At 46.3% G+C, this 23,787-nt stretch overlaps 2 long non-coding RNA genes across 2 annotated transcripts in view; one reads left to right on the top strand and one right to left on the bottom strand.

Annotated features, from left to right (window-relative positions):
* Window positions 1-23,787, top strand: part of LOC309338161 — a 243,581-nt gene that overhangs the window by 82,069 nt on the left and 137,725 nt on the right. The window lies entirely within an intron of this gene.
* LOC309338115 overlaps window positions 1-23,787 on the bottom strand; it is a 37,296-nt gene that overhangs the window by 1,718 nt on the left and 11,791 nt on the right. The window contains exon 2 of the long non-coding RNA XR_014154724.1: window positions 1,308-1,375. This is a non-coding gene — a long non-coding RNA (uncharacterized lncRNA). The remainder of the gene's footprint in view (window positions 1-1,307; window positions 1,376-23,787) is intronic.

Below are 23,787 nucleotides of genomic sequence, written 5' to 3' on the forward strand. Positions count from 1 at the left end.
CTGCAAGCTGGATCAGGCCAAAGGCCCATCTAGTTCAGCTTCCTGTTTTCAATGTAGTAAATCAGATGGGGAAGCTTTGGGGAAGCTTGCAAGGAAGACCGGAGGGCAACAACACCAGCAGCTGCAATCTGAAGCTTCCATGGAGGAAAGGCAAGTGGTCCTATCTGCCTCTAAATGTCCAGGCAGGAGAGGTTCAGTTGCTTCCCAGCCCTCAAACTTGATGAAACTTGAATCATTTAGAAATTATTATCTCCCGAGGCATTTTTGTTGGGGATTGTAGGGAAAGACCTGCCAAAAAAAGCTGAAAAACATCTTCATGTATGCGACAACGGCCGCAAGAGTTCTGGTAGCACAAGGATGTAAGACTGAAGAGACCCCAACTAAAGAATCATGGCAAGAAAAATTGATGGACTATGCAGAACTGGCAAAACTGACATATAAGCTAAGGGACAAGGATAACTGTGACTTTAAGGATGAATGGGAACACTTTCCAAAGTATCTGAAGAGGGAGGGGGGAGGGAGGAAAAATGGGGGGGAACAAGGATGATATGTTTTTGGATAATATGTCTTGTTTTAATTTTGAATATATTTTTTTTTAAAAAAAGAAATTATTATCTCCGTGGATTAAGGGCAGGGACATACCAGAAGCACATGGAATGAAGCTTGACCATCACCAAACCCCAAAGAGATATGTGTAAAGGGGACTGAGGGCTGGGGAGACAGATCTCAGTTCCTACAGTCAAGGAAGAGGAAGGGATTATAAATGGAGAAAAGGAAATAGCATTATCTTTCCCTGCCTCCAAAGAGCCATCCTATTATGCTTCTTATTTAAAGAAAGCATAAATAATATTTATTATTTTCTGCATTTATTTGTCACTTATGGCATAAGGTAAAGATAAGGGGACCACTGACCATTAGGTCCAGCTGTGGTCGACTCTGGGGTTGCAGTGCTCATCTCGCTTTATTGGCTGAGGAAGCCGGTGTACAGCTTCCGGGTCATGTGGCCAGCATGACTAAGCCCCTTCTGGCGAACCAGAGCAGCGCACGGAAACACCGTTTACCTTCCCGCCAGAGTGATACCTATTTATCTACTTGCACTTTGACGTGCTTTCGAACTGCTAGGTTGGCAGGAGAAGGCCCGGTTACGGGAGCTCACCCCGTCGTGGGGATTCGAACTGCCGATCCTCTGATCAGCAAGGCCTAGGCCCTGTGGTTTAACCCACAGCACCACCCGCGTCCCTCACTTATGGCATAAAACGCCTCAAATCAGCTTACAATGCAAAATTCAAAATACATCAAAAAGATACTTAAAGGTTGTTGACGAAAAGTGTTCGCCATGCTGCAATGTTAAAACAACAACTCCAGTTCCACCTTCCTGAAAGGTGAAGAAATAAAATAACAATATAATATAGCCTTGTGCACGACAACCCTAAACACCTTTATTCGGAAGTCACATTGTCTCCAACAAGGCTTGCTTCTGCGGGAGTTTGTATAGACTTCCACATTTACAAGGGAGTCCCCTTGAACTCAGTGGGATTTATTCCTGGGTAAACATCCTTTGGGTGTGGAGAGGAGCTGCTATAAAGAGAGAAGATGAACATGATAGCAGCCCTGGAACTGGCAGGACTATCTGTTTGTTGTTCCTGGGAATATATCCCCCCCCCTTTCAAAAAAAGAAGAAACGAAATAAAAACTGCTCATATTTTTGTAACTGGCAAATCTATTTCAGGCCTGGACTGCCTCCTAGGTGATGGTAGGACTGTGTCTGAATGGGGTGGAGATAATAATTATTTTTCTTGTATCAGGAAGGAAGGAAGGAAGGAAGGAAGGAAGGAAGAAAAAAGGAACGAAACGGTCCTGCTGAATCAGTCCAATGGCACCTCTTGTCCAGAATCCTGTTCTCACATTGGCCAACCAGACCAGATGCCCCGAAGGAGGACCTGAGCACAACAGTGCTGTCCCCACTTGTGATTCAGGGGCCCACTGAAAGCTAGTGTATTGTGATGGTTAGAGTGTTGGTCCAAGATGTGGGAGATGGGCTGGAGGCAGGCAGTTTCTAGTCCCCCACTCATGAATCTTACTGGGTGACTTTGGGCCAATTACAGTCTATCCGCCTAACCTGCTTCACAGGGTTGTTGATAGCATAAAGTGGGGAGGAGGAAAGCCAGATAAGCACCTTGAGCTCCTGACGGAATCGTAGAAACTTAAGAGCTGGACTAGAGGACTCTGCGGGTCATCTAGACCAACCCCCTGCAATGCAGGCATTTCAGCTAGATCATACATGACAGATAGCCATTCGACCTCTGCTTAAAAACAAAGGAGAGTGGGGATAGAAATGAAATGGAATGGAATGAATGAATGAGTAAATGATGCCATGGACAGCGGAGGTAGAGCATAGTCACCCTGGCTGGCAGCCCTAGGAGCCAACTCCTAGGGGGCTTAGATTTTGCCCCAATAAAATATTTGAAGAGGCCACTCCCCAAAAAAGTTGATGGGCATTGCCATTCAAATGGTGTGCGTGCACAGCATCATGTGATCGATTGTGCAAGGCAGGGCTTAGCAGCCCCCCCCCCCATTTTATTCAAGTTGGCACCCCTGCTGGTGTGGGTGAGGGAGAGGGAGAGGGAGATGGAAAAGGAGAGGGAGGGAGATTTGCTAGCGAGTGGCCGTCTTGCCTCTGGCGTTTGATCTCCTGAAGATTGACGTACTGAACTCTTGAGTTGTCCTTTCCCGCTGCCGGCGTCCCTTTCCGTCGGGGGGGGGGGCATCTAAGAACAGGAGGGGGGGTGAGTTGGAGGTTGAGCCAAACAATTCATCTTAGCGCCACCGATCTAAAGAAAGCCAGAGAAGGACCCAAGACCCGGGAGGAGACGTGAGAGATGACCGTCTGGCTTGGTCATGAACTCTGCTTGTTATTTTGCCCCCTCTTCAAAGGTCGAGCCCGTCTACTTTTAGATGAACTTGGGCGGGCAGCGTGGCCTCCATCCTCCCCAAACAATCCCTGGACGGCGCTCTCTCTCTTTCGCTGCCCTCGCAGAGCGGGACGAGGGCAGCAGGAGGAGGTGGCCGGCCGGTGACGCCACCACCGCGCTTGTTTTCTCCTTTTGGGCAGTCGGGGGGGAAACTGGAAAAACAAACAAGGCCGCGCTGGCGTGAGAAGGGCGGGGAGCGCAAGGGAGGGGAAGAGAGCCGGGCACGTCCTCCGGGAGGAAGGAAGCAGGGTCCCCAAAGGGAGCACACAAAGGAGGTCGAGGAGGAAGGAGGAGGTGCCTAACCCCCTGGTGAACCGACGGCCTCCCCGTGGACCTGGGAGGGCTTCTCACTGTCTCCGTCGGGCGTTGGGCTCTCTGCTTGGACGCCAGCCAAACTGGGCTCCTCCTGTTCTTAGATCTTGTTCTTAGATGCCCCATGGCGTTACGCACGTCCTCGCCACTCCCCGATCATCTGGACTGAAAAGCGCAATTGGGCGGACGGTGGGGGGGGGAGGGTTAATTTCTAAAGCTGGGGGCTTGGGATTCATGCCATCGGCCCCTTTTGACCCAGAGGTCCATCTTTTTCATTCCTCCATCTTCTGTTGAGCTGGAGGGAATGAGCAGGTGGAAGCCGTTTGGGGTCTTAGATGCGCTTTATAGACCGTACCTTTAAAGCGCACACTCATCCTGTAGTCAAAACAAAACAAATTCCTTCCAGTAGCACCTTAAAGACCAACTAAGTCAGTTCTTGGTATGAGCTTTCGTGTGCATGCACACTTCTTCAGATACACAGTTTTGCGTGTATCTGGACGCCAGATCTGGCGTGTGTATCTGAAGAAGTGTGCATGCACACGAAAGCTCATACCAAGAACTGACTTAGTTGGTCTTTAAGGTGCTACTGGAAGGAATTTGTTTTGTTTTGACTATGGCAGACCAACACGGCTACCTATCTGTAACTCATCCTGTAGTTCACTCTTCACAAGCTAAGATTCCCAGCGCGAACTACAGTTCCCAGGATTCTTTGGGGAGCAGGGATGCACGCTGAATGCGTTTTAAAGCCAGGACTATCACAAAAAACCGTTTAGTGAAACCCTTTGCAACATGGGTTGATTGCCCAGCAAAATTTTAAAAGCATATATATATATATATATATATATATATATATATATATATTCAACCTATCCAGCTTTCACGTATAGATAGGGATGCGGGTGGCGCTGTGGGTTAAACCACAGAGCCTAGGACTTGCCAATCAGAAGGTCGGAGGTTCGAATCCCCGCAACAGGGTGAGCTCCAGTTGCTCGGTCCCTGCTCCTGCCCACCTAGCAGTTCGAAAGCACGTCAAAGTGCAAGTAGATAAATAAGTACCACTCCAGCAGGAAGGTAAACGGCGTTTCCGTGCACTGCTCTGGTTCACCAGAAGCTGCTTAGTCATGCTGGCCACATGAGCTGTATGCCGGCTCCCTTGGCCAATAAAACGAGATGAGCGCTGCAACCCCAGAGTCGGTCACGACTGGACCTAATGGTCAGGGGTCCCTTTACACATATAGATGGCCTACAGTCTCCCTTATCTCCTATGCTTTCGAAAGCTGACAACAGGCATATGTTCAACAGACAAAGCCTTTCCCAGTTCGGATGTGCAGAAATGCAATGGCCTGTGGGATTTCTGCGTACCATAGAACTGTTCACAGAAACAAGAGTAGCCACTCTCATCTCAGCCGCAGGTCACCTTTTCAGTGAATCTGGTGTAATTTGCACCTTGGACCCTATCCGGATCCCTATGGGAAAGGAGGGCTAGTACACTGCAAGGTGGTTGTGGTTGTGATCCACCTCTGTAACCTCCGCCTACGAAGTATCCTGTCAGCCCTCTGACAGATCATTCACCCAGTAAGGGGTTATCCATAGAACCATAGAGTTGAAAGGGGACCCCAAGGGTCATCTAGACCAACCCCTGCAATACTCTCAGCTCTAGGAAGCAATGCGATCTGCCTTTCTCAATGGGTGGGAGTGGAGAATATCTGCTCCCATGGAAGAACAACCGCCTAACCCAGAGGCTCCATGTCTCCTAATTCCAGCTTCTGAACAAAGCTGTTATTGAGGAAGGGCATTGGGGGAGAAGTCCAGAACCCCACTCCCCGCCCCCCGCAAGGATGGCTTGTCACATTTTGAAGCAAGTGGAGTGGGTGTTGATGCCCATTAATGCCAGAACGAACATCCTGAGAGTTCCATGGACTGCAAGAAGATCAAACCTCTCCATTCTTAAGGAAATCAGCCCTGAGTGCTCACTGGAAGGACAGATCCTGAAGCTGAGGCTCCAATACTTTGGCCACCTCATGAGAAGAGAAGACTCCCTGGAAAAGACCCTGATGTTGGGAAAGATGGAGGGCATAAGGAGAAGGGGACAACAGAGGATGAGATGGTTGGACAGTGTTCTTGAAGCTACCAGCATGAGTTTGACCAAACTGCGGGAGGCAGTGGAAGACAGGAGTGCCTGGTGTGCTCTGGTCCAGGGGGTCATGAAGAGTCCGACAGGAGTAAACGACTAAACGACAACAACAAACAAGCAGGCAAACAACTTAGGGCAGATCCACACCACACCTTTAAACCAGTGTTCTTCAACCTTGGCTTCCCAGAAGCAGTTGGACTACAACTCCCATCATCCCCAGCCAGCTTAGCCAATGGCTACAGGTGATGGGAGTTGTAGTCCAGAATCATCTGGGAGCCTAAGGTTTAAAAATGCTGCTTTAAACTACATCCAATGTGCATTTAAAGCCCACATTTAAATCCTGGGAACTGCAATTTCCCCCATTACAGAGCTACAATTCCCAGCATCCTTAACAAACCACGACTCCAGGGATTCTTTGGGGGAAATGCACGTGCTTTATATGTGGCTTGGAGTGCCCAGAATTCTTTTTGGGGGCGATGGAGAATGTGCTTTGAATGGGCTTTAACCTACACCAGCGGAAATGCATTCTTCCTCTCAAAGAATTCTGGGCACTGTAGTTTACTCCTTACAGAGTTGCAAAGTACTGCAAGAATAAATGCGATATGGGTCTCTAAAGAATTGGAAATAGGAATTTTAAAAATCACTTATTTTGCCAAGAACATTATCGGATCATAATTCATTAATTTTAGAAATGCAAAAAAAAAAAAAGCAAGCTCCACTTTCAGATGGAGGTTAAATGAAGATCTATTAGATAATCAAAACATATTACAAAAAGCAGAGAAAATATTGAAAGATTATTTTTAATTAAATGTAAATCAAGGAACAGAGCTCCAGACAGCATGGGACGCCAGTAAGGCGGTGATGAGAGGTTTTTTTATACAACAAAATGCATATCCCAAAAAAAATTGAGGAAGGAGGGGAAAAAGAGAGATTCTGAAGACTGGTTAAAAAAAGAAGAAGAATTTATAGATAAACCAAATAAGGAAAAAACAAAGCAGCCAATTAAAATGTTACAAACACACAATGCTTTTGCAGGCCTGTTTGAAGCACATTCTTCCCCTCAAAGAATTCTGGACGCTATAGTTTACTCCTTACAGAGTTGCAGTTCCCAGCAGCCCTTAGCAAACTACGATGCCCAGGATTCTTTGAGGGGAAAACTATGCCTCCACTGTGCTTTAAAGGTGTCATGTGTAGACATTTGTAGTCTGCTCCTGCTGAGAGTTTGAGGGTCCTGCTCCTGCCTCTTTCCACCAGGCCTAGGGCAGGGCTTGATGAACTACAAAAGGATTGCTGCAGCCCAGCAGAGAGTGCACTTTATGTTCTTTTATTTTTTTTAAAAAAAAATATTTTCAAATTTTATAATCACAATAATTCATAAATTAAACTGGTTTTTAATTGTGTTTTTTAATTTGTAAAATTGTTTTTATGCATTGGGAGGATTATTCAGCTGTTTCTGTTTATATTTTGATTGTGTGTTTTGTGTTTTTATATTTTAATTTTATTTTGTGAACCGCTGGGTTTATATAGGGTGGTATATAAATTTAATAAATACTAAGAACAATACTCCAGCATCATCGGGGTTGAGCCAGGCAGTGCAACGTTTCTGTTGCAGTCGCACCGAAGGTCGACGGCAGTTCTTCCCAACCCTTTCTTACAGACTTGACCTAGCAATCAGGCCCTCTGATTCCATCCTACATGCCAGGGATGTTGTTGGGCTCCAGTTCCCATCAGCCTCAGCAAGCATGGTCAATTGTTCAGCGATCATGGGAGCTGCAGTCTCAACACCTCAAACTTGGGTCCCCAGCAGTTGTTGGACTACAACTCCCATCATCCCCAGCGAGCAGGACCAGTGGTCAGGCTGATGGGAGTTGTAGTCCAGTCCCAAGCTGGAGAAACACTTGGACGTTAAGTCCCCTTGAGCTTAATTCCGAAATGACTGTGGATAGGATCCGGCTGCAGACCGAGTGGAAGGAATCGCGCCAGGGTCAGTGGACGGGAACCTAGCTGCCCAAGTCTTGCCCAGCGCACATCCCCACCTGAGGCCGCTAGCGAGACAACGGGGCCCCGCTGGTTTTCCCAGGAGGGTCTATGCCCCCCTTGTCTTCCCGGGTTCTTTGCTCCAGACGTGCACGTGGGAAGCCTTGCCTTAACCCGCTGACCCCCAGTTGGCAAGGGAGGAATCGCTTCTGCTCGGCTAGCCCTGCTGGAGGCAAGCGGTGTCTGTCTCCAGTCCGACGGCGAGGTCCCCAAAGTGGTGGGAGAGCGCCTGGCTTGCCTTTCCTCCAGGAAGGCCTGTTTAAGCGAGGGAGGCTCCAAACTTAATGCAGCCACGGGAGGTGCCTCTTTCAAACAGCTGTTCCTCATACATATTCCATTACACCATCAGATAATGCGTCCCACCACCTTCTCAATTATTCCCAGATAAACATTTTCGAGACGTTTTGACATCTGTCTTAGTGCCTGCTATTAATTTAGTAATCACGGGAGTTGGGAAAATAAATGGAAAACGTGTATGTGTGTTAGTGCGCGCGCCTGTGTGTGTGTGTGTGTGTGAGAGAGAGAGAGAGAGAGAGAGAGAGAGAGAGAGACTTCAACCACACATCGGTCTGCAATCCTATGCGCCCTTCTCGGATGGTTCACTTCTTTTAACGCAGATGGAATCGGGGGCCTTAAACTATACGAGTTGAACCCCGAATAAACAGGGAATGGATCCGGGAGGAAGCCTGCGCGTCCACGCCCAGTTTGCGTGGGGCTAAGCGCGCCGTGGGAGTAACGCAGCGCGATCCTAAACCATGTCCGCACAGAAGCAAAAGCCTCTTGAATTCAGCCGGGCTTACAATCAGGTTAAAGTCATTTCGGACCAAAACGGAGACCGTGTGTGGTGCAGTGGTCAGAGAGCTGTGCTAGAACTTGGGTTCAAATCCCCACTGGGCGGGTCTATTTCTGTGCGTTAACAACACCCCAGGGTTGTTGTGAAGATGCAATTTTTTGGGGGGTGGGGGGGAGAACGATGCACTCCGACATTTGGTCCTTGGAGGAGAGGAGACCTCTAAATGTAATCACTAATTAATAGCTATAATAAATAAAGCAAAACGCGTTCTTCGGCGTGACAGCGAAGACACAGAAAACATATAATCGCATTTCGAAGTACGCGAAGTAATAATGCACATTGCCACCTGAAAAGCGTGGGCTCTCATCCATAGCTGTCAACTTTTTCCTTTTCTTGCGAGGAATCCTATTCGGAATACGGGAATTTCCCTTTAAAAAGGGGAAACGTTGACAGCTATGCTCTCATCAAAAGAGAGGGCTTTTTTTTTTAACGTAAAGAGTGCCTTTTCTGTTTATAGGCTGGTTGTTTTATAGCACCGATGATTATATTTTTATTTTATTGATTTTAAATTGCCAAGCGACCAGGAGACCCAGTGGATCGGGTGGCGTAGAAATGCTGAAATAATTAAAAATAAAATAAAATGAGGCCCATTAAGTCCGGAGTCTGAAATCCTCTAACTGCATCGCTCTCTCCACTTTTTCTAAAGGGCAGCTGGATGCAGCCCGGAGCTTCCGAGAAGGCTGAAGAAAAAGGAAAACCACAAAGAGGGAGACAGAGACCCCGTCCCTCCCCCAAGCTGACCTCTGCAGGACTAACACCTCATCCAAAACACATTACGTCGGAGGATACCCCATTCATCCATTTCAATGGATATGTTTCGGATCCGGGTGACCCGCTGCGCCTCGTAACACTCGGGAAGCCCGTTTCCCTGGGAGTCAATGGAGCTTAGAGCCAAGTCAACGCTTCGGGGACTAGAACTTAAAACCAGTTTCACCATCTACCCGGCATGTCGGCTCTCGCTGCTTCAGTCAATCCGAATCCCAGCTACGTTTACTCGGGAGTAAATTCCCGGTCGGCGTGCGCAGGGGTGCCGGAGGGGTCTGCCCATAAGGCCGCTTAGGGCTGGGGAACATTCGGGTCCCCCCTTTTCCTCTCCTTTACAGAATGGCGTTTATGGAACTTAAAGATTTTGGGCTTAAAATAATAATAATAAAAACCCTGCCTTTTCTACCAAATGAACGCCAATGAGGTTTTTTAAAAGGAATTAATACAACACACAGGATGGACTGCTCTGATCCACAGGGATATGCCTTCCAAAGAAAAGCCGCGTGTACCCACCCCCTTTCCAAGCTTAATTCGAAATAAAATCCCCACTGATTTTTTTTTATTCCAGTTTAGTTTCCTCCTACAGGCAGCCCGGTTCTACCCACCAGCTCAGCTGGAATGGACCGCTAGGCCTCAGTTCTCTATGCACACTTAAGGAAAGGTGCGCCATAGGACTGAGTGAGGCCTGGAAATCAGATCCTGGACACGTTTCCCTCTTGATTCAGTGGGGCTTACTCCCGAGTGAGCGGGCATCATCGTAATGTCGGGTTGGACTTGCGGGCGGCTCGCTGCCAAAAGAGGCTGCCAGTTCCGAGCTTCAAAAACGAAGCCTTTTGCAGCGGGATGCGCCCACTTGAACTCTGAAAGGAGGAAGATAAATAATGCGGTTCCTGAACGCGAGAGGCAAGAGCAACTTCGCTTCCACAGGCGAACTTTCGCAGTGTGAAACCAAGGTGACCTTGCCCTCCCAAAACAACTCATTCAAAACCTCTTGCCAAACAGAGCAAAATTATTATGTTGTTGTTGTTGTTGTTGTTGTTGTTGTTGTTGTTGTTGTTGTTGTTGTTGTTGTTAAAGCATTTTTTTTTTTAGGCCATGAATACAAATGCAGAATGGAATGGGAGGCATTTGGGCAGCGATCCGCAAGCCTGTTGTGCCGAATAAAAGCTCCTTGAAGATTAAGCTTAAGGCCTACCCCGGGGTAGTTTTGCCCGGGGTCCTTCCCAACGTATTTCGATACCTTCATTCAGGAAAGGGGCGCCGTGCCTTTCGCCGCTAGAACGAACTCTTTTGTGTCTCTATTTCCTGTCTTTAATCCCTTTTTCTTGTTTTTTTAAAGAAAACTTTTCCTAAAGTAACAGCTGTTGCCCATTCTCCATAAAGCGAGCAAGTCAAATGCAGGATGAAGGTAGAAAAGGGGGGGTGGGGAATAACTTTCAAGCTCTCCCTGAGCTTTCCTGCTTCTTAAATAAACCTTTCAGCGCCTGCACCCTAAACCCGTCCCCTACATTTTTATCTAGGGCGGGAGAAACTTGCTGGAAAAGTACGGTACGTCTTTCAGTCCAACCTGCCCAGCTCAGGTTTACTAGCTCATTTTGTTCTCGTTCTTAGAAATACTTTGCTCTTGATTCCTTTTTCTTTTCTTTTTCCCCGAAGTCCTCAAAAGAATTTAATTACAGTTAGATGGAGAGGAAATACCTTGCCAGTAAAATGGGGAATTGCTTTTTTTTTTTAAGAAAAGCTTTAGAAAACATTTTTGAATAATTAAAAAAAGACGGCAAAATCGACACATTAGGGGGGTATTTCCTTGCTAAACCCTCATGTTTATAACCAGAGGTGGGGTTTTTTACACGTCTAGATTCCCTGTTTGCACATCTGGGAAGGTAAACCCTTAGTTCCATGCACATCTGGTTGGAAGCAAGACCTCCTAGTTTCAGTCAAGACTCGGCCTGGCCTTGCCAGAATAATAATTAAAATAATTCAATATCCCATGGATTTCAATGGGAAAGTTAAGCATTAAATCTTCCGGATCAAAGTCGGCCGGAGGTTCAGAGCTTCGTTCGAAACCAATTTACCCACTGATTTTCACAGGGTTTATTCCCTAATAAGTGTGTTTAGGGTTGCAGCCTGGAAAGGGCATTGATTTGAACTAGATTCTGCCCCTTGGTATTTCTACATAAATAATACGCAGACGGTAGCAGACTTTTCTCCAGAACTCCAGGTCCCGAGTGTGGTTTGGCCTGCTTTGAAATTATGTTCCTTGTCAGATCTACCAGAGTTTTATATTGAAAATAAGCCCACGCAGAGATGGGTTTACTTAAAATGCGTAAATGCACATTTTTCTTCAAGAGGACAGAGAAAGTTGCTTTAAAAGAACTTGTCAATAATGATTCCCGGCAGCAGTCTTTCTATATGCACGTTTATCTGAGAGTAAACCCTATTGAGTTCAATGGGGTTTATTTGCGAGCAGACAGAATTGATCTGTAAGTTGACGCGAATCTCTGTGACCACATTAATATTCGCTAACGGGAAATTGCAAAACAGAATCTCCCTGTTTTAAACGGGCCTCTCCTTTGTCTGCTCCTACTTTCAATCATTCATTTCAGCCCAGCTCTATACCCGATTACCCTAAACTGCAAAAAGCATCTTGAATCTTGACCCCCGGTTGTCTGTCAATCACTCGAAGCCTCCCACTAACGTTCTCACGTGCCCTGTGTATTGCGCTTGCGCGGATTTAAATGCATGGTGTGTGTGGAATTGTGTGGTTTTTTCCCATGCGAGTGGGGAAGATCTGTTTCACAGTTCTATTCATTTGGAAAATGTAAATCCTGAATGGAAAAAAGGCTTCCCCTCCTCCTGTACAAACGTTTGTCTTTAGCTTTCAGTGAGTCAACCCAAATAGATAAAAGAGGAGTTCTTTTCCTTCTTGCTTTAGGAAGAAGGGACATCGCTGTGGAAGTTTATTAAAATTAAGCAGGGTGTGGAGAAAGTAGATAGAATCTAATAATATATCATAATACTAGAACTGGGGGGGGATTTATGAAAAGGACGTTCAGTTAGATTTAAGCGGAACCAAAGTTATGTACTCCTTAGTCTGACTCATAATTATCCTACGGAACTCCCTGCCACAAGAGGCGGTAACAGCTTTTGGCACAGATAGCCTTTAATGGGTATGCAATACAGATCTCTCGCGGCTGTTAGCGGGATGGACTCCACCCAAGTTCAAAGCCTGTCTATTTTTTAATACTAATCGCCTGCGGGGAGCAAGGAAAAACGTGTGTTTTAAAAAGTATTATCCATGGCCTGCTTGTTGCCTTCCTAGGGGCCTCTGGCTGGCTAGCTGCTGGAAATGGACTAGAATCTAGATCAAGAGTAGCCAACCTGGTGCCCTCCAGATTTTGCTGGACGACAACTCCCAACGTCCGAGACCACTGGCTAGACTGGTTGGAATGTGTCTGATCTCTGGAGGGCGCCCTGTTGGCTAACCCTCTTCCAGATGGACCCTCGGTCCAATTCAGGTGGTCATCACATTCTCACACCTTCTAATCTTTCTTCCAAGCGCTTCGGAATTACGCATTTAAGATCAGGAGGGATTTTTAAAATGCGTTTATTTCCAACCTTTTTTCTCCAAGCGGCTCAAAGATGGTGCACATTGCTCCCCCTTCCTCATCACACATTGCTTCCCCACAACAACCCTGTGAGGTAGGGCTGAGAGGCAGTGACCAATATCACCCAGTGAGCTTCATTAGTGGCCAAGTGGGGACTGGTATCCGGGTTTCCCAGGTCCTACACTCTGCCCACTGCACCGCATTGGTTAAACGGATGTGAAAGGTGGACTCCTCGCGAATCAATTGGCTGGTGAACAGGAAGAGTTATATATTGCCAAGAAACCATTCGTTTTCTCTAAACAGGTTTGGTCCCAGGGTGGTCAAAATAATCACCCTATAAAGTCAGGAGACAATTAACAAGGGGAGCAGTCCTATCCACAAGCCATTTAAGTAGGAGGATTGGCTCTCAATTGTTTTAAAGCGGATTAACTGACAGCTTGTATAGGAGGCATAGATATGGTGAACATCTCCCTCCGCATACGTTAAACTGGAGGATTTGGGAGTCAGCTAGCAGCCAGCCCCTAACCCAGCTAAGGCCAAGCACTTTGACTGAAACCAGTAACCCGCCCCTTCCAGTTTCCTCCCAAACGGACTCAGTTGTCTGCTATGGTCCGTAGCTTCCCGTTTGGTAAATCGGGCATCCCTGAAGCCTATCTGGGACCTCAAGCCTAATCAGGCACAAGGACTGGGCTGCATAGGGTATCCTCTTCCTGGAAGTTGAAGTGGATCATGGCCACTCTGTTGATTGATCGCACTTATATATCACCTCTCCTCAAAGGAGCGCAGCGTGGCATTCTTAGTTCTCCATCCTAACCATCATTATCCTCACAACAAACCTAGGAGACAGGTTAGGCTGAGAGACAGGTGACTGGCCCAAGATCTCTAGGTGATTCGAACCTGCGCCCCTTCAGACAGACACCCGACCCTCTAACTACTGCACCGTACTCCTCTGTTAGACTCAAACTTAGAAAATAAGCGTTCTTTGTTCAAGTCCTTTTGCGTTCTAAAATAGGAGAGGAAAACGACCCCCCTCCCAAATACAGCCCCCACTCCATCTAAGAACATACTTCGACGTTAATCCCTCTATGGTTAGTGAATGGAGTTTACTCTCAAATGAAACCACAATCTTCCGTGTAATAACTTGGGAATAAGCTCTAGTGAGCTCGGCCGAATTTCCTTTCCAGAAGAGACGCGTAGGATTGGCTGCGTATGAATTTATTAGTTATATATCTGGTACCTTGGGCTAGACGTACGTCTGAAACCCTAGGGAGCCTCTGGTAGTCTAGACAAGATTGGCATGACTTGGCGTAAGTCAGCACCCCATATATGTTCCGGTATTTCCAATTGTTGTTGGCCGCCTTGCGCCCAACATGCAGAAAGGCGGGGTATAAACTGAATCACTCGCGTAGGGACAGGGACAGTCAGATGGCGAGGAAAGCCATACTCACAAGAATCCGGGAGCTGTGGCCAGTGCCACCATACATTAGCTTGTTGCAGCAAAAACAAGATTTGGGGACACGTTAAAGAATAACCAAATTCCGCTATCCGTTTGTGCCTGTCGTCGAAAGAGTTGCTTCTGCCTTCCCCAACCAAATGGCAGGCTCGCTATTTTGAGGCGCGTTCTCTCGGTTTAAGGCAGAAGGAAGCACCCCCACATGGTGAGTTTAGGTGTAGTGTAGAGGGTGGGTTTTGAGCTCCACGTCGCAACGCCCTGAAGGAAATAACACGGCGAATTCTGACGTTCTTGAAGTGGTTTTTTGCAATGAACGCCTTTGAAAGTCAGCTGAGGGCTAGCCATGTTTGCAGGGCGATCCCTGTGCCCCTGGGTCCGCAGTGCCTACTCAGAAGTAAGTCCTATTGAATTCAGCGACTCTTGCTTCCAATTCCGTGGGGTTAGGATTGCAGCCTCAAAAGTGCATTTACTCCAAAGTAAGGCTGCAAACTTTTTATTCACTTAATTTCCTGCCCCCCACCCTCCTGCCCAGATCTGTATAGGATTGCACTGTAATCCTACACTCTGCAATCCTGCTCAAGTTCCCATGTAATTGGGTGTAGGATTGCAGCCTTAAATCTCCTCGAATTTCGGCAGAACTCCCGCTGGGGCTTTTAGAAGACTCGCAACCCTAAAAAGGTCCGGTTGTTCTCGCCTCCCCTGCCTGCTTGCAAAAAAAGAAGTGTATCCTCGATTTCAGAGCGGAGAGCGCAGGGGCCGATTATAGGTTGCAGAATCCGAAGTCCCTCGAGAACGGATGGTCCCTCCCTCTCCATTTAAAAGTCTTGCGGCGACTTCAACAGAGGGGTGGATTTGCTCTGCCATCCTAAGCATGTTTCCTTGGAAGTATGTCTGGTTGTGTTTAATGGACTTACTCCCTTGTAAGCGCGCGTGTGTTTAGGACGCGTGTCTTGATTGCGGTGTGTAGGCTAGAACGACAGCGCCCTTTATCTGGTGCAAAGAGTCCAGGGTGCTTATCCCGTATAAATCCGCCGAAGATGCTATCCTTGCATACCCGGAAGTGAATATGATTCATTCCTATGGAACTTGAAGTGCAATTCTACATCTATCCACTCGGAAGAGAGGACCATTGAGCTCGATGGAACTGGTGTCCAAAATAAAAGCAAACCCCCACTTATCTGGTTGGTTTGTCTATTGCTTATTATTATTTATATTCCGCCTAATATTATTTATATCCTACCTTTTCCTCCAAGGAACTCAAGTTAGTATACATCTCCTCCCGGCTTAGGATCGCGCTGCTGTAGGTCTTTAAGAAGACACAAGATTCTTCCCACGTGGCTAAGACGTTGGACGGTGAACTGGATTTGGGTCGCTTTCTCCACAAGTGACCACCGCCGAACCTGGGCTATTTGATCGTATGAATAAACACGTACGCGTATATATGCCGGTTTTCTTACAGTAGGGTCCTAGCTCGGTGGTGTTTTGCATGGTCCCAGGTTCCACCTTTGGCATGTCTCCCGTGAGAAAAGGTCAAATGTTGATGGACAGACAGTTCTGGGCTGGTCTGACTCGGTTGAAGACGAATAGGAAGGATCTTTGAAGCTTTGGAAAGAGATGATGATTCACTGCTAGAGCGCAGAACTTGCATGTTGAAGGTCTTCCCAGGTCCAGTTCTCAGCATCTCCAATTAAACAGGATCAGGAGATGGGCAGGACCTGTGCCTCAGACCACCACAGGGTTGCTACCAGTCAGAGTAGACGATATTGGCCTCGATAGAGAACCGGTCTAAACCGGTGTAAAGCAACTTCCGATGTTCCTTAAGTGGTGGGACCTGCTATGCTACGGGCCTTGTCCCGTTTAACCCTTTGTGCTATGGGGATGTCTTCCGTTCCGGCATGAATTAAAGTTCGTTGAAGTGAGAGCTGGACCATAAAGAAGGCTGATCGCCGAAGAATGGATGCTTTTGAAGTATGGTGCTGGAGGAGACTCTTGAGAGTCCCATGGACTGCAAGAAGATCAAGCCTCTCCATTCTTAAGGAAATCAGCCCTGACTGCTCACTGGAAGGACAGATCCTGAAGCTGAGGCTCCAATACTTTGGCCACCTCATGAGAAGAGAAGACTCCCTGGAAAAGACCCTGATGTTGGGAAAGATGGAGGGCACAAGGAGAAGGGGACGACAGAGGACGAGATGGTTGGACAGCGTTCTCGAAGCTACAAACATGAGTCTGACCAAATTGCGGGAGGCAGTGGAAGACAGGAGTGCCTGGCGTGCTCTGGTCCATGGGGTCACGAAGAGTCCGACACGACTAAACGACTAAACAACAAATAGCTGCAGCCTTGGATCCATGGGCATAGCCAAGTAAATCAATAAAAATACTTAGCTAACTGAGGTTCTGTACCCCACCCCGCAATCCTGGCTACGCCCATGCTTAGATCTGTTGTTCTGCGGAAGAGCAATTGAGGTTCCCGCTCCACTTCCGATGGTGGCATCAGAGCAAGACTTTCGGACCATAGCTGTCAACTTTTCCCTTTTCTTGCGAGGAATCCTATTTGGAATAAAGGAATTTCCCTTTAAAAGGGTGAAACGTTGACAGCTATTTTTCGGACAGAAGTCCAGGACCCAACTCAGCAGTAATATACATTACAGTAGTATCTAAAGAGGGGAGCGGAGCACAAGCACATTAACTCCAGCGTGTTAAATGCATCTCTCTCTCTCTCTCTCTCTCTCTCACACACACACACACACACACACCCTCTCTCTGAGCTGAGTCGTCCATCCTTCCTTCTCCCTATTGATTGCGCTCTATCCAAACAGGGAGAAGAGATGAGAATTGTATTGGACAGACGCTGCTCACTCGTGAATAACAGGTTCAGTGCTTGTGCTGGCTCTCGCCATTATCCTGTAAGTTAGTATTGAGTAGCAGTAGCTGTCTAAATAGCAAAATCTTTCGAGAGGAGAAAGCACAGCTATGACCCTTTCTAGTTGACCTTCAGCAACTGCACTCTGGATACAAGGGCAGAAATGACAGGGATGTATTGGAGGCTGTGGGAGGGGCCTATGTCCCCCTTCCTTCCTTGAAAGTCAATTTCCACTTGCAGTGATGCGATCCTAAGCATGTTGTTGTTGTTTAAATCTCCTTTGGTTCAAACTGACCTGCTGCAACCCTAACCATGTCTACTCAGAAGTAAGGCATATTGAATTCCATGGGGCTTACTGTGGGTTATTTACAGTGCAGTCAAACCAACAATGCATGCTTGCTAGATAGGCACATGATAGGAGCTGAAGCTCACAGAGTTTTCCTGTAAGTTTCCTAGAGAGGGCTCTGAGCCACACACCCACTGTGCCCTGTTAGGGGGAGGGACTATACATACATAAAATCTCACCTGGCTAGGTGATTCCTCTTTGCCCTTTGCCCTCTGCTTTCTGAACTTTATCTCAGCAATGTAGAACATCTGCATGTCTGAGCTCCATTGCTCAGACTCCATTTTAAACTAGACTAAAGTATGTTTTTGTAACTGGATGACCATTTTAAGCCTGCCTGGACAAAGCTGCTGTGTCTGCTACTCTTCAACAAGTATTCTGAGTGAGTAAATGTTATTTTTTACATTTTAAAAGACTGTTTGTGTGACCGAAGGACTTTTCTTTTTGGAAGACACCTGTGTGTGAATTTGTTTTATGTGTGGAGATCAGTGCATGCTGATCAACACACAGTCTTCGCAATAAGGTTCTATTCCGATGGCATGAGTATCTCTGCGATTGATAGTTTCTTATCTGCTGCAGGCTTCATCCACCTTCACAGCCATTGTAGCACACCACTTGTTATCTTCCACCTGTTCTGCTGCTGAGGACTTCTTGGATCATTCTTTGTCTAGATCCTCCCCTTTGACCATACTGTCTTCGGTGACCCTACTGGGAGTACAAGACCCTTGACGGCTTTGCTCACAAGGATCATAGGAACATGCAAGCCCACTCACTACACAAGGAGATGATCCCATGAGTGAGTACCGAAGGACTACCACAGCTTAACTGGGTTGGCAGCCACCGGGCACGAATTGGTTTTCCTATACACAACCCCTTTCAGCTACTGGGCTACACGGATTTAAGTTGATCTGAGTTTAAATTTACTTTATTGAGTTTATTTACTGCTTCCCACAACCAAAGGAAGTCCAGAAGGACAGCGAAAGTGTGTGTGTTTCAGTTCTACAACATATTTGCTCTCTTTTATGGTTGAGGTTTATGGGATCAGTTTGTTAAATGATTATATATACATGTATTGTATAGCATTAGCACTCTTCCTCCCACCTTTCAAGTAGCCAAATTGTATGGTTAAAAAGATTATCCCCTTTAGACTTTGTAGTTGGAAATGCAAATGTGTCGGCTAAAGTCAAGGGTGCATGGATCAGGGTCTTTAAAGTCTTCCATTCTAAGTGTGTCTTGGTGAGAGCAAGGTTCATTCAAATGAATGGTTTTTTTACTTCCAAGTATGTTGGAAAAGGCAGGGCTATGGAGATTTACAGGGCTTAATATTACTACTTGCTTTGAAGTGGCGGGGTGGGTGGGTAAGGGAAGGAGTTGGTCAATATTTTAATAACCCTTAAATTGTACACAAGAAATATACTGGTGGGAGCAGGCTGCCTGTCTAAAATGATCATTTTTCTTCATTGAAGAAAGATCTATCTGGTCAACTCTATTTCTGAACATTCACTGGAAAGTTAATGTGTTTTCCAGATGATATACTTTCAAAGTTCCAAGAAACAACGCGTTTAGGAGGGTATGAGCACTAGGCTGCATTCCTCCATGAAACTTTCTTCTGAGCTGACTTGCGTAGGATTGTACTGTTGGTGAGATTTTGGGTAGGGGTTAATGAGTGGATTACACACCAGTTCTACACTCTTTTATTCCATTAGCTGCATTTCCCAGCACTTTTGACTCACATGTGAGTCCAATGAGCTTACTGTGGATCTTGTGCAGCTTGGCATCAAAATTCTGAGAGCATCTCTTTGAAAGGAAGTCTAAAAGGGTTCAGTGGGTGTTAGGGACAGGATGGAAGGCTTGTTCAAAGTAACATCGACTGAGACATTGTGGTTGATGATATCTGTAGACTAAATAGTATAGGCAAATGGAACAGTAGGTACCCTCCTCCTGAAGCCCATCATAGACCTCATCATAGCTGAGATGTATTTTGTTATGAAAATCCATGGCAGCGTATTCACAATGAGTTAAACCCTTTGTGCTCAAAGTGTTGGGATGCAACTCAACTTTCATTGGAGTCTGCATGGGAAATAATAAATAGAGGAAGCTCCAAGTTTCCTACACTGTCCTGTTTAACACCTTCTCTCAGGTGTTAGACAGATGCCCTTAGGGTTGCTGACTTCATTTCCTCCTTCTCTACCTTCACTTTGGAAGAGGAGACCTCTTTGTGTGTGTCTCCTGCTGAGAAAGAAGAGCAAGCATGGACCTTGTATCTCCACCTCAGGAACTTCCTTATCAAGTATGCATTTCCTTTAATGAACTTAGATTTCTTATTATTCCTAAACTCAGAGTCTCAGTGTGATTATATCCAGGGTAAAGTGTTCTCCTCCAACAATGATTCAGTGCTCAGTTAAGCTCCCAAGTGGTGTGATCTCTAAAGACAATCACTAGGTTATACAGTATCTATTTACTAACAATGAAATCTCTTGACTGTCTAGACAGGTAGAAACCGATGTCCTATGCTGTTATCTATTTGGCTGCTTTGACAGTCTCTCTTCCTTTTTACCCCACCAGAAAACCCACCCTTTCCATCAAAGTCTTTGTCTCAGCTCCCTTGTCCTCATCCCCAGCTGAAACAGAACCGATCTGGGGATCTTGAGAGCCAGGGATCAAGGCCCTACTTTGTCATGAAGCTCACTGGGTGACCTTATAGAATCCTAGAGTGGTAAAGTTAGAAGGGACCCTAAGGATCATCTAATCCACCCCTCTGAAATGCAGGAATCTCAACTAAAGCATCCATGACAGATGACCATCCAACCTCTGCTTAAAAACCTCCAATGAAATAGAGTCCACCAATGTCAAATAGCTCTTACCAATCTTGAGATTAAAAGGGAAGTTTTGGTCTATATTTGGATACTATCATCCATCATTTTGATGGATGAGTACACCCACTATCCTTGGATATTGACATTGCTGTATGGAGATGCTGGGAATTGGAGTCCAGTAACATAGAAGCATAGGGTTAAACCACAGAGCCTAGGACTTGCTGATCAGAAGTTCGGTGGTTCGAATCCCCATGACGGGGTGAGCTCCCATTGCTCTGTCCCAGCTTCTGCCCACCTAGCAGTTTGAAAGCACGTCAAAGTGCAAGTAAATAAATAGGTACCACTCCAGCGGGAAGGTAAACGGCGTTTCCATGCGCTGCTCTGGTTCACCAGAAGCAGCTTAGTCATACTGGCCACATGACCCGGAAGCTGTACGCCGGCTCCCTCGGCCAATAAAGTGAGATGAGCGCCGCAACCCCAGAGTCAGCCATGACTGGACCTAATGGTCAGGGGTCCCTTTACCTTTACCTTTAACATAGAAGCATAGAATCATAGAGTTGGAAGAGACCTTGAGGATCATCTAGTCTAGCCCTCTGCAATGCAGGAATATGTAGCTTTCCTTGATGGGGATCAAACCTGAAACTTTGGCATCATCAGCTCCATGTTCTCATCAACTGAGCTATCCATCTGGAAGGCCACAGGTTCCCCAAACTACATAAGAAAAGTGATCAGTGTGGTAAAGATGACAGTTTGAAGGCGAAAGAGTTACTGAATGGTAGGAAAAGGGAGAGAAATTGTGAGGGTAGGGCTTGTGCCCCAAGCATACTTGCTAGGGACTAAGCCCCCACTGGACATGTAATGAGACTTTGTTCCAAGCAAGCATGAAAAATATGGTGCTGAAAGTCAGGTTTCATGGAGACAGTGGAAATACAATGCAATCCTTTATGTGCCTACTCAGAAGGAAGTCCCACTGAGTTCAATGAAGCTGGCTCCCAGATAAGTGAATTGCAGCAACAATCCTATACTCTCTTAGCTGGGAGCGAGCATCACTGAACTCCATGGGGCTTCCTTCTGATTAGACAGGTGTTGTAAGAAAAAAACTGCTCCTTTTCCCAGTAAGGGATTGTGCCTTTAGTCTGAAAAGATCGGGTAAAGTCCATTCAGCTATCAAATCACAGTAGTAGTGTCTTCCCCACAACTGTTCTCTACGGCTTACCCTTCATCCTGAAAATTATTCTCCCCACTTTCCTGGAAGCTGCCAAGAAATGGACCCACTACCTCAAAGTCATGCACAGATTCCCTGCCTCTCCTCAGAGTATTGCATGTCCAAAGGGCTTGGGAACCAGCTGGGGAGGGGAGGGGTGAACCTGCTTACAGGCCAGGGGAGGGCGTGCCTCACTCTGAAAGGGAATGTCCTAACTCTGCCACTATCCAAATTAAAAAACAACACCACTGAGACTTTCTAACCTAACCATTATGTTGAAGTAGTATCCCAGTCAGCTAGCCTTCAATGGTACAATTAGGCCAACATTTCCAGGGCATAGCCCACTCTATTGCTCTGTCTTCACTGGCAGGCAAGGAGTGATCGGTTTTGCTAGGTTCTGGGTCAGTCGAATATATTTCTCTCTGTATCTTTTTCTTCCTGGCCATGATTTTTTCCTTTAATCCTCTTCTCTTGCAACTGGTAAGCCTGGACAGATGATGTATTATTGCTGCTGCCCTGCACACCATTTAGCACTCTGTCTGTGCTTATTAAGTGTCCTAGTTCAATTAGTGTCATGAAAACTGAATGTTCTGCACCTAAATGACTCAGTATAGTGTAGTGGTTAAAGCCCACTGAGCCTCTTGGGCTTGTCGATTGGAAGGTTGGCGGTTCAAATCCCTGCAACGGGGTGAGCTCCCGTTGCTCTGTCTCAGCTCCTGCCAACCTAGCAGTTCGAAATCACAGCAGTGCAAGTAGATAAATAGGTACCACTGCGGCAGGAAGTTAAACGGCATTTCTGTGTGCTCTGGTTTCCGTCATGGTGTTCCGTTGCGCCAGAAGCGGTTTAGTCCTGCTGGCCACATGACCCGGAAAGCTGTCTGTGGACAAATGCCGGCTCCCTCAGCCTGAAAGCGAGATGAGCGCCACAAGCCCATAGTTGCCTTTGACTGGACTTAACCGTCCAGGGGTCTTTTGCCTTTTTACCTTTAGTGGTTAAAGTGACAGACAAGAACCTAAGTGACCAGGGTTCTAGGGTATCCACTCAGCCATGAGCTCACTGTGTGAACATGGGCCAGTCACTATTTCTCAGCTTAACCTACCACACAGGGTTGTTGTAATGAAAAAAATGGGCAGGAGGAGAACTACATATGCTACCTTGATTTCCTGGCAGGAAAGCTGGAATCTAAGTGCAAAAAATAAATTAAATTAAGAATAACCCTGCTGGATCAAACCAAAGGCTCATCTAGTACAGTAGCCAACCAGATGCCTTCAGGAAGCCCTCACACAAGACCTAATTGCAACAGGGCTCTCCTCACTTTTGACTCCCAGTAATTGGCTTGCAGAAGTGTCCTTTCTCCAATAGCGAAGGTAGAACATTGTCAGCTTGGTCTGTCATAGATCTCTCCATTGTCTTCATTGTCAGTCATTGATCTCTTCAGCTATCCCTTTATAGATGGGGAGGATACGTACTGGCAGAATAAAAGCTGAACAAGAGGGGAAAGTTACTTGGGCCTCTCTGTGTGAATAAAGCTGGTAGGGGGAGAAACACAGCCTACCCAACAGAAGTGTGTGGGGACCTTAGCTCAGTAGCAGAGCACGTGCTTTGAGAGCAAAAGCTCCCAGATTCAATCCCAGGTATCTGCAGTCAAAATCACTGCCAGTTTTGGACAAAAGTTCTGCTCAATATTATGTTCATATGCCATATAATTTGCCTTCCTGTGTTTCACGTTTATGATCTGATCCCAACAAACACGCTAAATGGAAGTCGTGAAACATTCCAAATACTTGGTATCTGCAAGTTGACCCTCTTGGACTGGGATTTGGAGAGCAGTAGAGTGAAGTGCCACCTGTAAGAAGAGCCCAGCTGGATAAGTGCAAAGGTTATGACTCACAGAACTCCTGTATTCCTAGAGAAGACAGGTCTGTGTGATGTCATATCCCCTACTTCCTGTGGTGGGAAACAGGACAAGGGATCTTAATCTTTTCTCCTTCCTCCTTGCCTCAGTCTCTTCCTTTCAAGCCAGTGATATGAGCAGACATACATGCCTGGGCTCTGCTTAGAGCTCAGGCTCTATTTTGGAAACTAATTTTGTATTTTGTAACCAATCAGTATTTTTACCTGCATATTTGCTGCCTACATTGAAATGTAAGTAAACCTTATTGTTTTTACTAAAAAGTGGTTCATTCTTAGTAAAGGGGACAGAGAGGGGAAAGATCAGCTGGCCACAAATAATTGCCTAATTCCTATCTTCCAGTAAGTTGCCAAAGCGCAGAAGTATTTTTATTCTGCTATAAAGCAGTTCACAGTCTGTTTACTCTCATATTTCTCTCACACACAGGGACGGGAAATTTAAATTTACAAATTTAATCTTCAATCAATCTCCATCATTGATGAGGCCTGCATACTAACTAAAAGACAGCTGAAATCCA

Source organism: Podarcis erhardii (genome assembly GCF_964252035.2).
Source record: "Podarcis erhardii genome assembly, chromosome: 3".
Classification (NCBI taxonomy): Eukaryota; Metazoa; Chordata; class Lepidosauria; order Squamata; family Lacertidae; genus Podarcis; species Podarcis erhardii.